The sequence below is a fragment of the Lissotriton helveticus genome, chromosome 6, assembly GCF_964261635.1.
Source record: "Lissotriton helveticus chromosome 6, aLisHel1.1, whole genome shotgun sequence".
NCBI classification, from domain to species: Eukaryota; Metazoa; Chordata; class Amphibia; order Caudata; family Salamandridae; genus Lissotriton; species Lissotriton helveticus.
Genome location: NC_136067.1, coordinates 1,004,969,230 through 1,004,983,863, shown reverse-complemented (window position 1 = coordinate 1,004,983,863; position 14,634 = coordinate 1,004,969,230).

The following is a 14,634-nucleotide window of genomic DNA, read 5'->3' as shown; positions in this document are numbered from 1 at the left end:
CTGCATGCGGATGGCAGCCCGACCACAGCACTCTTTGGGGAAGCCGATGGTTTTAGGCTGGATATGTTTCAGGGCGCATATGTGGAGGAAATTGCTGCTGCACTGGTGTCGACTGACGGAGCTTCAACGCCACGCAGCCATCTTGGTCTGTGGCTTGGCCACGCCCCCTAGTCTGCATTACTTAACATAAGCTCTTACATAATCACCCGAAGCAAGCAAAAATACAAAGTTGCAAGCAAATACATTTAGGTAGTGCCGAGCACCTACCTAGAATAACGATCACATAATATAATATTTGCAAATGTTACATAACGTACCTTAATGTGAGCAGCATGCTTGCTATTTGGGAAACAAATATAAGCAATAACATAGAACACACAAGTGATATAAATATTAATATTAGATCCTCACCAAGCACCGCGACCTTAACCGCTAGCAGGTCCAGCAGAACCAGCAGGTCCTGCTCTCAATCCAAGATGTTGGACCACTGGTGTGTCAGCTGATTGTTGGTGCACCGGATCCCAGAGACATGATACACTGCCCAGTGCACCCTCGCCCACCGCTGCTGCTGCTCCCAGAGCTCATACCTACAGCCAGGCCTGCTGCCAGTGCTGAAGCAACCCTGTGCTGCCATCTCCACCTCAGAAAACAAGGCCCGGGACAGCACCCCTTCCTGGGCATCACCTTCCACAAGGAAGGCAGCTCTTCTTTGCCGCCTTTTTGGCACAGGTCTCTGTCATGATGCAGGGGGTGGAAAAGAAAATGTAGAAATTATCCAAAAATTAAGGGAGCAAAAGGAAAGAAGTAACAAAAATTAGAAAGCATGTTATAAAGTAAAACAGTACAAGACACAATAAAACACACAAAAAATTGTAAAAAAACACAAAATGTACACTTAAGAAGACCAAGGGAAAAATAATAAAAATTAAAAAGATCTGAAAAGAAGTTTTGGGAAAGAAGGATTGAAAAGATTTAGACAGTATTGAGAAGTAGGCCCCAGCACTAAAACAGAGAAGAAAACAAAGATGGCCACACCCATGAGCGATAGCATGGTGCAGTTTGCATGATATTTCCACCCGAACATAGAATCTAAGTGGCTGTACAGTGGACACATCATGCAAATAGGCAGAACAAGCAACTCCGACCGCACATGGAACTCCACGTAGCATGGCAGAGTATTTTTACCTCTTCACGGAGTTCCCTGTAGCACGGAAATGCGAGCTCCAACCAGGGTTAATCAAAACCTTAAAGTCTACGAAACTAAAGAAGGCATGGTGTAGGAGACTTCGGTAGAGAATCATACTAATGACTCTGGTGCATGGATTATTTATTCTCTGAAGAAAGGGATGTAGGTTCAGAGTTGGATTATCTGAAGCTGTAAGAAATGTCAGGGTAAAAACCTATGAAAAGCGAATATATAGAAAAGTATAGGAGGAGAGAAATTTAGTTGTTTCCAGGCTCACTGAGAGGGGGACTTTGAATTGATTGAGCAAAGTGAGAAGGTGCAGTGAGAAGAATTGAGGGGGAGGTAATACCCTTGTGTTTGCTGTCTGGCATTACTTTGAACTAGGAACAAAATATTTTTAGTATTTCATCTGCATCCCAATTATATACTTTGCATTTGAAAATGATATTAGAAATTCAACATTGAAGCGTGAGGAAACTAAGATTGTAATTGTAATAGCTATTATATAGCGCTTAATACCCCTGATGAGCCGTTGCAGGGCTCGTCAGCGAGTTGCACGTTAATCCAGAACCCAAAGGATTAGAAGTGGGTTAGTATAGGGAAATATAAATTGTTAATTTGAGCAGTAGACATGTGAGACTGTTAGTTTGATAGAATAGGATAAAGGAGGGAGGAGTCTAGAAAGGGTCTATTAGGGAGATCATAGTAATAAAACGAGTTTTGGGATGAGTCATAGGAGGACGTCCGAAAAAAGCAGTTAAAGTTGTTTCCCAAGCAGAACTACTTGGCTTGGTTTTATGGTGGTGAAACTTAATTTTAACAGCCTCCTTCATTCATAATTAGTACTAGTAAATGTTTACCTGCCTCTGAGGGACTATAAGCAATGCTGAACTGGATACTGCCTTGTGTCATCAATTTAGAAAGATGTGTGTATATTGATATCTATGAGGGTTTCATAATCACCAGTTTTTGATATATTAATTAATCATGGTGTTCTGAGTGACTATAAAATAAGGATTGTGATGAACACCTGAATGTGAGAAATGTAAATATTTGTGGTTTTAAGTATAGAAGAAAGGCACATGTATTCCTGCGAAATTACGGAAATTGCATTTGATTTCTCTTAATTCACGTACTATTGGTAATTATCCTGCCAAAACGAAACTTCCTTCAGTATTACATCACTGTAAGAACTATTCCAACTTAGGAAGTGACACTACTACTCCTCTTTTTGAAAGATTATGATTGACTGAAGTTACCTACTATATTGCTTGGCACAGAAATGCATTCATGTAGGAGTATATTGTGGACCCAATAAACTGGTTTTGATGCTTACAATTTTATTCAGTGTGAGTTCCCAAATTTAAGACATTGTAAAACTGGACTGATGTTAGTTTCATAATGTATGACTCAAGGCTCTAATTAATTAAATTAATTCTGTATTATATGAAAAAACAATGTAATGATAATAAAGAAAATTCTTTACTCCTTCCTTGGTTGATGCAGTCATGAGGGAGGAAAATGAAGCACTAATTTCTTCACTAGCAATTCTGAAAGACAACTCTGAAACCAAAACACTGGAAATGAACCAGGTGAAGTGACATGAATAAAGCTTTGTTGCAGGGATTCTGCTCCTACACAGAACTGTGCACAAAGACCCAGGACCTGAGTGAATTGTGGTGTACCAAACAACTCACCTCAGTACCTAGAAACCCTAACCAGCTAGCATCAGTGTCACATTAGCTCTTCGTCCTATAGCAAAGGAACCAATGATTAGACAACCCAGAACATGCAACTTAGGTTATACTCAGGAATGGTGGGAAGCAAGAACACTCTTTCGTTATACTCTCATACCAGTCCACAACAGGAGTAAAAAAGAGACACAATAAGGTTAAAATATGTATTTTAACGACATGTTTTAAGATGCAGTATCTTTGCTAACACAAGCAGACTTATGATTAGAAATAATATGATCAGCATTGTTACAATTCCATAAAACACAAAAGGAGTAATCATATTGCAATGATGGTGAAAATAGGTCCTATAGTGCCTAGTAATTCACCCTCCCTAAGTAGGAACTGTGTTTTATAAAATATAGAAGGTCTCTTAGGCTTGTTTGGGGGACCCCATACCTCTAAGATCAGCAGTTGTGTATCACATCAGGATCTGCAAAAGCTCTCTGTCTGTCTGAAAAAACGGGCTTCTTTCAAGTGTCTGAAATCACGCTCATAGTGTGATATTAAATGCGCCAAAATCACGTTGGCTTGCAGCTGCATATATGTTATGGCTAGAACGTGAGCCGATCAGCTTGAACAACGGCTACTTTGTTATGATTACCTTGTAGGCTTTAAAACTCAGTGTGCAGACTAGAGTCACGATGTCAGTCTAGGGATGCTGAAAACAAGCCATTCCTATGTGAAGCATTTCACACAGCCTAACTTACAACAACAGTTATGTGCAGTGTTGTGTGCAAAAAGCGGCATAAAGGTAAAGTGGCGTTTAAACTTCTAATAAGCCTATGCTAACTTAACAAAGTGCGCAACAAGGCCCAGCCCACACTACAGTTTCATAATCAACTACTCTTGTTCGGAAGTTTGTGAGAACTTTACTGTTTGTAGCAACATTTAATATAATGCACAAGCTAAAAGAAAGTTTAAAAAAATCAAGGGCTTGTGGGCCAAGGTTCTCAAGGAACATTGTGCATTGTGGTTCCAGTTACCACTTCCTTTATTTAACGAAAAGTTTAAAAAAAAATATGACTGATGGTTCAATCAAGAAACCTGGAATGAAAGGGAAAATAGATGCAGTACATAAACAAGAGTGAAAGTAAGGCATTTTTGCAAGTAGCTCGTTAATGTATTTTTGGGGAAATTGGGATATTGCACAATTTGAATTCCTACATTCAATGGTCTTATCCTTTCTGCAATGCAACCTTTACACATTAGATCTTTCCAATGTTGCGTAAGGAAGACCGAGTGGAGGAAAACAGGATGTGCCCGACGGGTGACTCGGACGCCTCACCCATGGGGGTCTAGTGTCAGCAGACTGGACTGGGGATGAGTTCTAGAAGTCTCCAGCAGGGGACGGCCTAAGAGACCAAACAAAAACCTGGCTCAATCAACAACCTCAAACCACTCCTCTTTATCAGCAAAAAATGGTTTAGCCGCAAGACACATTATTCTACGATCGAGAAGGAGGGCCTCACTATAAAATGGACCATAGAAGCCCTACAGTATTACCTTTTGGGACGCTCATTTGTTGTACTCATTGACCATGCCACTCTCACTTGGCTAGCAAGCAATAAGGACACCAACTCCAGCATCCTTTGCTGGTTTCTAGCATTGCAACCTTTTTCATTTCAGACAATCAACATGCCGGGAGCTAAGCAGATAGGGGCTGACTTCCTGTCCCAGCATCCGTTCTCCGAATGGCCCCAAAACACCCAGCAGTCTAGTGTCGGCAGAATGGACGGGGGAGGAGTTCCTGACGTCACCAGCAGGGGATGGCCTATGAGACGCAGAGACGTACATCGAAGGAGACGAGGAGTGGGAGACGAGGAGGACAGAGGCGGAGGAGAGAAGGACGAGAGAGAGAGACCATGAGAAGAAGGAGGACGGGATTGAGTGCACTGGAGAGTAGAAGAACGAGAAGAGTGCCCTGTATATTACCCCCAGGCTGGGCGACTCACAGGACGGTGTAGAAGCCCCAGGTCCCAACGCCACAGCCCTGGTCACAGGGAGTGGCTTAAGGCAAGTACCCTTGAGGGGCTCAATCTGGTGGGGGTGGTGGGGAGGCACGAGGTGAAGAGCACCTGTGTCATTTGCTTAACTCACACTACGGGCGATACCCTCACGCCTCCCCTCCCTCACTGTCCACCGACTGGTAAAGGTTGCACCATATAGAAAGGTCAAAAGAACCCCTCTGGTAACCCCAATTTTTCTTTTTTTTCCCACACTGTGACCTGACAGATGAGCTGTGTTGTCCCGTGGACCCCAAGACTTAAGAAGTGTCTAAGGAAGGACAAGGAGATGCCTTGAGAGAGACTGTCCTCATCTTAATTTTTTTGTTGGAGTATTCTTGTTTTTTTTATGTTCTCTTCTGATTTGACAATTGGCAAACGAAAAACAGAATAAAGGAAGGCGCATTGTATCCTCATTGTGTCCAGTGGTCCCTTTCTGCCTCCCGTAAATCCCCCCCTACATGTTGTTAAAGAGATTAATAACTTTTCCTGAAATAAAGGGGATGGCGTATCATTCTTCAGGGTAGTTATCTTAAACATTATATTGTATGGATACCCATCCCCATTCTAATTTGATTTATCTGTATAATGAGGTTAAAATAGTAGTCCTGTTACATCACAGTAAAATCAGGGTTCTAGTAATATTTAATTATATATAAAACATTATAAATCTCCTACTGTTATTTATTGTATCAAAAGTGACAACATAATCCTATATTAATTAATAACTCTCCACTGTCAATCATCTACCAAACTTTGTTATCTCAACAACCAAGCATGTTTGTTCTGCCTCCTAGTAAATGTATAGGCTTCCCAAACTGTCTTTGCAATAGTGTGCCCTATAGGTAGTTGTACAAAAAGACCTTGGTGGTGTCCAATATTTGACCTTAATAAACCTTTATCCAAAGGGTGGGCCCAGTGAACAGATGCAGTTCTCACCCACAGATCAGCCAAAATCAAAGCATGTATAGAGGTCCCTGAAGCTAGAGCTGACGATTTTTTCAATTGCATTTGTCTCTTAGAAAGTATTTCAAACTCAGATCTACAACTCCTAGCATCAATCTTCTAACACTAGTCACCTTCAGAAAGTCAATATTTTTATGTGCATGGAGATAATTCAGTTAATACTGTTCTCCTTAACTAAGCTCATTGTGATGTGCAATGAGTGCACCATACTACACTACACTAAACATAGACCCTAATTTAGGCCCACTCACATATGCTTTATTCCCCACCATCTCTCCACCATAACTTGGTGAAGTTAAGTATTCTGAAAGCTTCTATCCAGGTGTCGCTCTTAATCTTAAGAGGATCACACTATGGCGACATCAAGCAGCTATCAGCAAACAGCCAGTATACACATACAAATCATTCTTATGACCCTGCCATAACAAATATATCACAATAGATTGTACCTACAGCTATGCGAAAGACTGCACACACACCCCAAGCCTTAAAAGTGCTTTTCGATGAAGACCACTTTACTGATGCAGGCAATATAGCACACCAGCACCAACCTGAATTGAAGACTCTTGCTCAGAATACATCATTGTCTATAATGTAATGGTTAGTTACATTTCTATTCCGTTCAGCTATGTGCCAGAGGATGGACGCTCTCAGCTATCACTCCCTCTAAGCTCGATTATTAAGGGGGGCAAGGGGAGAGGGACAGGGAGGGTGTCTTGTGGGCTTTGCTCCTATGGCTTTATGCACTTGCTTTGCCTATGTTTTCCCTTTTTTTATTTTGGTCTTAATTATCTTCCCCTAAAGCTCTTAACCACATTAGTGCTAAGGCAATTCCCCCTGAGTGCTGTTACTCCAGATTTCTCATTGTTCATGACGAGCTGAGCTCGTCATGAGCATGGAAGGGGTTAAAATACTCCAGAAATATGCTCTAAATACAATCTCAAGGATACATGGCGACTACAACACACTGATTCCAGAGAATATTCCTTTTTATCTTCCCCACTCAATACCTACACAAAAATTGACTACATTCTCGTTTTAGGTTCATACACACACATATATTCTCGTTTTAGGTTCATACACACTCCTGATTTATCAATCTAACATATCCCCAAGACTTCTTTCAGATCACTCCTGTAGCAATACCCTTCTAGCGGATACAAACCATAAGCGCCAAAGTGAGATGTGGCGATTTACCATAGATGATGTGGCCAACCCTGTCAACATAAAGAAAATTGAGAAAGCCATATTGCACTACCTTGTGGACAACGATAATTCAAATACAAACATACAAACTGGGATGCTATCAAACAACGCTCAGAGATATCTTTATTGACATTAAAAGTAAGATTAACAAAGACAAAAATAGTGCACTTCTGAATCTGGAGGAAGAAATAAAACAACTTGAACTCTCACATATCCAGAGCCTAGGAGATGATACTCTCTCCTGCCTAATCCACAAAAAATATGAATATAATAAAATCCTAAGCGAAAAAGTGGGAATATGGATTAATAACTTCAAAGGCTTTAAACTTCGCTAAGGCAATAAAGCTGGTAGACTTCTGGCTTCATACCTCAAACACAAACAAAAGCAAAAGAAGATAACAATTATCAGAGACAATAAGAATAAAGTTTTCACTGACCTTCAAAAAATTCTGAACACATTTAGACAATTTTATGACTCACTATATAAGGAGCGACTATCCTATAAAGCATATTAAAACTACCCCAGCTGTCAGAGGAAAATTAAACCCACCTATGAAAACCAATTACCTTGACTGAAATTGCCAACTCAATAGGCAAAGTAGAAGATATTAAAGCACACTACCCAGATGGCTTTACAGCAAAATCCTATAAAACAATCTCCCAGTCACTCCAGCCGACCTTGCTAAAACTATATAACCACTTTTCAATGACAGGGGCTATTACAGGCACCACAGAAGAAGCCAATGTTTAAGTAAGCCAAAAGGAAGGGAAAGACCTAACATCACCCAAATATTATAAGCCCATTTCTTTAATTATTTTGGGCTGTAAAATATATGCAAAGATTAATAAACAATCCTCAAATAGGCTTCCTTAAAAATTGTATGTTAAATACCAACACTCATCTCCTGTGTCATGTCATAGATAAAGCTTCAACATCTTCCTCAGCCTCTGCACTGGGGACGGGCACTTGAGACCAGCCTGGTGCCCTGCGTCCTGCGACGGTTGCCGCGACTGATCCGAGGCGGCGGGAGCCGCAGTGGCAAGAGGCAAGGGGCAGAGGCAGGCCTGCAGTGGCCTGCAGTGGCGGCTCGCAAAGGAGGCAGGAGGCAGGGATCCACTCGAATATCAGAGCACATCGGAGCACGAAGGTTGGTAAGAGCGCTGCTGGCTGTGGCTGGCGGGAGCGACCCAGACATTGTAAACTACATCGGGAGGGGGGGGTCTTAAGCACTGCTGGTTACCTCCAGGTGCGCATGGTTGCTAGCTTGCTTCTAGGCTCCCCTCTTCTCGTCCTCGCCCCAGCACTCGCAATTCGCAACTGCCCTCGTTTTACCACCAGCTGCTTCAGCATCCTGAGCCCTGAACCTCAAGTCAAGCTTAGCAGGGCAAGAGGAGACAGGGAGCGGTCAGGAATCCGTGGAGGTGTGACAGCAGCAGCAGAGGTGGCAGAGGAGGCAAAAGCGGAGGTAGAAGCGGCAGAGGTGCTCAGCACACTCTTAACTAGCCCCCAGTACACCTAACCTGCCTACTCAGCCCTCCCTCTTGCACAGTTCTTCTTTCACCATACTCACCCATTTTCAGCAATATCTGCTTAGCCTCACCACATTTGCCTGGGCCTACCTGACTCATTAGACTCATCTTGCCAGTTTCTACTAGTTTCTACTAGACTCAAACTCCGAATCTGAGGGGACCAAGGACCCCAAAGGAATCTGCGCAACATTGTGCCGTCATACGGACAAAGAAAGGGAAAGGGCAACTCCCCGTGGAGAGAAAGGAGAAAGGAAACGAAAAAAGAATCCAAGAGTAGGAATAAAAGTAGGACGCTAAACAGACCATTATGAGGTCCGGGAGATCCAGGGATCCCCACGCAGCCCGAACCCTACCAAAAGATCTAGGAGAGCTAATAAGGGCAAAAAGAAATTAAATATAGACTCCGGGAACACCAGCATAGACGATCTGGAAATCGGGGAGGCAGAGGACCCAAGGGAAGGGGGAGGAGATGAGCGGCTGATCCCTCTAACCCCCTTTCTCCCAGGTTACTCAAGTTCCGAACTCTCACGAAACCCCAAAGGCCAAGCTATCAACCAAAAATCTACAAGAAATTCTCATTTATAAAGGACGCTGGCTCAGTCCTCTGCTTGAATACCCGGCAACTTATCAACCTACCAACTCCACTTCTTCCGGCAACTCCACTACTTCCGGTTTCCCACGCATCGGATCAAGTGTTTCAAGGGATGCAGCCAGAACAACTGAAGGAGCCGATGAGAGGGAAGAAGAGAAAGCCCCCCCAGAGGCGTTGGAAGTCAGTGCCGACGATGAAAATGGAGCAGGTGGAGGGGGGGGAGAAGAAGAAGAAGGCGGTGTTGTCAGGGATCGCCCAGACCCCACACAGACTGATTCAGGATGCCGAAATCACAGTGAGCTCCATGAGTCGTCTATCAGGAACTAGGGCCCCGATCTGGCCCGGTATGTGAACTAAAAACTAAGACATTCACGAGCAAGCATCAAGATCCCTCACAGAACGCCCAGGGTATGGGCTCAAAAACAAACTGGACCCAGAAGGACTCCTTCATCCCTTCGGGAGCTAAATACTCCCTAGAACACTGGTCCAATTCCATCAGAGCCTCTGAGGATAATCGAGGGTCTCAAATGCCCCCAAAGGACCTCAGCATGCCTGATGTTCCAGAAGCCCTCGGTACACCTGCATCAGTACCCAGCACTTCAAACAACTCGGATCCCCGCACCTCAGGTCGGGCAACATTGAAGGGGGAAGGTACCCCAGGCTTCAAACAAGCCTCTGTGTTAGAGAAAAACATACCCTCACCCTCACCACAAGTTCCCAGGCAATCGCAACTTGAACCTAGGAAGTGTACCAAGATGGTCGCAGATCATGATAATGAAACAAAGGGGCAAGCACGCGCTGGGTACTCCTTTGAGGAACAGGAGTCAATTGTGATCAGGGCCGAAGTCCAACATCAGGCAAAGTCTGCGCAACCACTAACTCCCCCTCGAGGTCATCTTCCAGTGCAAGACAACTCAGCCCCCACTTCACCAAATGCTCTGGCCCCAGAGGCAATGTATCCCACACAAGAAGAATGGGAAGAATTGGTCGCCCTTTACACCTCACCACCCCAAGTGGACCAAAAATCATCGACAATAAGCCCAAAATGTAATCCCTCGCAACCTGCCATCACGATTCCAACATCGCGACCAAAGGCAGACATTTGGGAATCTCTCTTGCACACAATGCAACTGTCTGTCAATGCCATCCAATATCAATCGGACAAAATGGACCTCCAGTTAACAGTTCTACAATCACTATCAGTCTTTGTCTCCAACATTGACAACAAGCTAGCCAAACTGAATAAGCTGGTTAAAAGGGCTCAAGAGGAGACAGCACTGATACAAACAAACTGCCCCGGTATAGCAATCGTGGATATGCCGGCTACACTCCCGGGAGCAATGGATAATATCCTCACTGGCATCAGGGAGGCAGTTAAAAACAGTACATCAATGGGCCAACCTGAAAGGACAAACTGTTCTTGCCATACAAACAGCAGGGAAACTCTGCTTCATCCAGAGGAGGTCCTCCCTCAAATATACAAAGGAAAAATGGCAAGTGAATACGATAGTGCAAGGGCACCAAGAGCCCAAGGACTCTCCAGTGAAGGTGAAGCCCCTCAGCCAGCAAATAATGACCTAGTGCCCACTCTGGAATCCAATCAAAAGGACGTCCCGCGGGGACATGGGCATTCCCCAAAGCGGGGTAGAAAACAACGGAGGAAGGGCCGCAAGCTAAAGCTAGGCTCACTGACCGATGGTAAAGCTAGGAACATCCAAGTCAGCACTCAGCTTTTAGGCTCAACGCTTGTTAAGTCCGCTCGAACGAGCCCTGACACAGACACAGAATCGGACTTATGCTCCACCCACAATCGGGATTAGAGGCATTCATGTCAAAGGAAAAAGAACAGTAAAAAACAGACTTCTAACACAACGTCCCCAAAAAAAGCTGTCAGCCCTGCCCTGAGCAGCTGCGCTAAAGTCACAATAACCAACACCAGCGAGGGCCCGAACGAAGGCGGGGAAAAATCCACGTCTAACCCGAGCGCCTCCAGAAACAAAAAAACACCTCCTAATGTTTGTAATGAGACACAACCAGACCATTCTCCAGCAGTCTCGTTAATAGGAAGTCCTCCAAACCAGGTACAAACTAGAGCAGATGACCCGAAGACCCCAGTCCAGCGAATGCCAGTAGAGGACCACATTAGGGCTGAGACTACCTCTACATCCCCGCCGAGCGGCTCGAACAGGATAAAGGTGCATTCAGGTAACCCCGCAATTTTATTGATTCCGGAATATACTTCAAGGGGCTCCTTTGACATCCTCAACAGGGGCAACATTCTACGCTTATTAGACTCCATAGACAGCTTAAAGAACATTTCTACCAAGGATCTGGCCTCAGTGGAGTTTATAGTCTTACCGGAACACCCAGGGGTGGAAGTTACTAAAACAGTATGGGACTCAACTGATTTGACTGAAAGCGTGCTCACCGAACAAGCAAAACTCAACAGCTGGGGCATACTACTTCGCCCGGTCGTAAAACCGAGATACCCAGATCCCTTGGCAAGCGATTTCCTGCATCAGAACGCCCCAAATCAGCCAAATCATGTCCACCATTCGCTATCTGTACTGCGAGGAGCCCGTAGTAAATCCCCGGTCAGCCAAGAACAAAAAGAACGGGGTGCCAGAAGGCTTAAGCCCGTAAATGAGCAAACTAACTTAGACTGGACATGGTTGAGCAGGTCCATAAATAACAAGCCGGAAAAAACTGACAAGACAACCAGGTAACCGGGAAATCGTCCAAAAGCTTCAAAATCTGCTCCTGGAACATCAATGGCATTGGGGACAAGCTTATGGATGCAGATCTAAAACTCTACATGCAAAGCTTCGATATCGTAGCCCTCCAAGAAACTTGGTCAGACTCCCCACCACTACTTCCAGGCTTTTTCTTGAACTTCGTTCCTCCAACTCAGTCCGCAAGATTTGGTCACAAAAAAGGAGGCCTAGCCATATATAGTTCATTAAAAAGCACAAGTATAGTGGAACTACTTCCACACAACCTAGACTCTCTGAACGCAATCCAAGCACTACGAATCACCATTAGAAACCAGGGAAAGAGGGAGGTGATCATTTTAATAAATGTTTATCTACACCCCCGTGGTAAGAAGCAAGGAGCTCGGCAGTTGACAGAAGAGCTGTCAAAGTTATTAACTGCAGAGCACACTAACAGCTTGATTGTCAGCGGTGACTTCAACCAGGATATGCTCAACAATCCTGCAACGGAAGCCTGCACCGTTGACGACCCTCTTGCTTTGGAACAATACTCGCAGGACAATTCTTCAGGGGGTAGAACTACAAAAGCATCACTCCAACTTCTAGGAGCATTGGAAGATCTGGGCCTCAGAGCACTTAATGGAAGGTTCTGAATTTGTTGATGTTTTTTTATGCCCATATGTTACCAGCCTTGCCTCTTACATTAAGGACACGAAGGATGTACTCAATGTATTTAATGATTTTAATTGGGAACCAGAAATGTTATTGGTTACTAAGGATGTCTCACAACTGTACACCAACATCGGACATAATAAGGGTATTTCTGGTTTGGAATATTTCTTATATAAAAGGCCAGTTGAACTGTTGGATCATACAAACATGCTATTAACAATGTCTAGAATGATTTTGGAAAATAATGTCTTCCTTTTTAATGACAAATGGTACCGCCAAAAATGCGGAGTAGCCATGGGCTCTAGATTTGCGCCGTCTTTTGCCTGCCTCTACATGGGGTGGATGGAAACGATGCACATCTGGGGCCCGGGCGGAGCTATGTGGCATGAATATATCAACTACTACGGGAGGTATATTGACGATCTTCTGTTTATTTGGACAGGTAGTGAGACTCAGCTTCTGAACTTTTTTGACTACATGAATGACAATGTTTATAACATGGCTTTTACCATCAATTATAGTCGGTCGGAAATAACGTTTCTGGACCTCAAACTATTTGTACAGAACGTTAAACTGTGCAGTGCATTGTTTAGAAAGGCAACCTCATGCAATGCTGTGTTACACGGCAGTAGTGCGCATCCAAAATCCCAGATTAATTCAATTCCATACGGCGAATTTTACAGGGCTCGACGTAATTGTAGTGAGGGTACAGACTTTATTATATGTACCAATGACATAGAGAATAGATTTCTTTCCAGGGGTTACAAAAAGGATGTTATCAATAGAGCGAAAAGTAGGGCACTCAAACTTAAAAGAACTGAGACTCTCTACACGAAACCTAAATGCACCACAAGTACTAACCCGGTCAGATTTGTCACCAATTACAACTTATGGTCCACACAGATTTATGGGATTTTAAAGAAATATTGGTTCATGTTAACATCAGATCCTGTATTAAAAGAACACATATTGTCCCATCCATCCATCACTTACCGCAGAGGAACTACGATTGGTAACATGATTAGCCCTAGTTATCCCAAAAATATTCGTAAGACATCTTGGTTGCATACCCACAATAAGGGTTCCTACAGATGTGGGAATTGCAGTATGTGTAGGATGGCAACACATGGCACCAAATCCTTTAACTATAATGATTCGGGTACTTACTATATTAAAACCCACATTGACTGCACGACCAATTACGTAGTATATGCGATTTTATGTAAATGTGGTAAAGTATATATTGGGAGTACCATCAAAAAAATGAAAGATCGTGTCAGTGAACACTTCAGAGGCTTGAAAAATAGGGATACGAGAGTCCCAATAGCAGCCCATGCCATGTAATGTCCGGCGCAAACTGAACATCTGACCATGTCTTTCCATGGCATAGAAACGGTACCGATGGATATTAGGGGTGGCAATAGGGAGCTGAGGTTACGACAACTGGAAGCTCGTTGGATAATGCGGGTTCATGCGGTGGAGAGGGGATTAAACTTTGAAGATGAAATGCAATTCTTTTTGGTGTAATGTCATGGCTTACCAATATGCTGTTTTCCCCCAGCTCGCTGCCTTGTGTCTAGGTACCCAGTAACAACATACTTTTGATGAACTCTCCATGTGGGACGACACTTGTTGACTGTACAACTAATCATAATCATGTAGCTATATGGCAACTCTCATTTCCTGTTAAGATGACTGATCTTTTTTGTATAACTTTGGAACTTGGCTGAGTGTCCTTTTATAATATGTAATATATATTATGCAATTATTTAATTGTTTACCATTGCAAACAGTGGGTCTCTCTCTATTTTATGGCTCTTTGTCTTTTTATTACTTTATTAAGTTTATTGATGTTTGATATTCACTCATGATCACACTTCTGACCGGATATTAGATCGCAATAATCTTATGGCCCTTTGTTTTCTTTTCACCCTATTAACATCTCACTGAGGCGTGACATTCATTCATGTACACACTCTTTATTGAATATTAGATCTGTATCTTATACGTCTACTTACAATCTAACAAATGG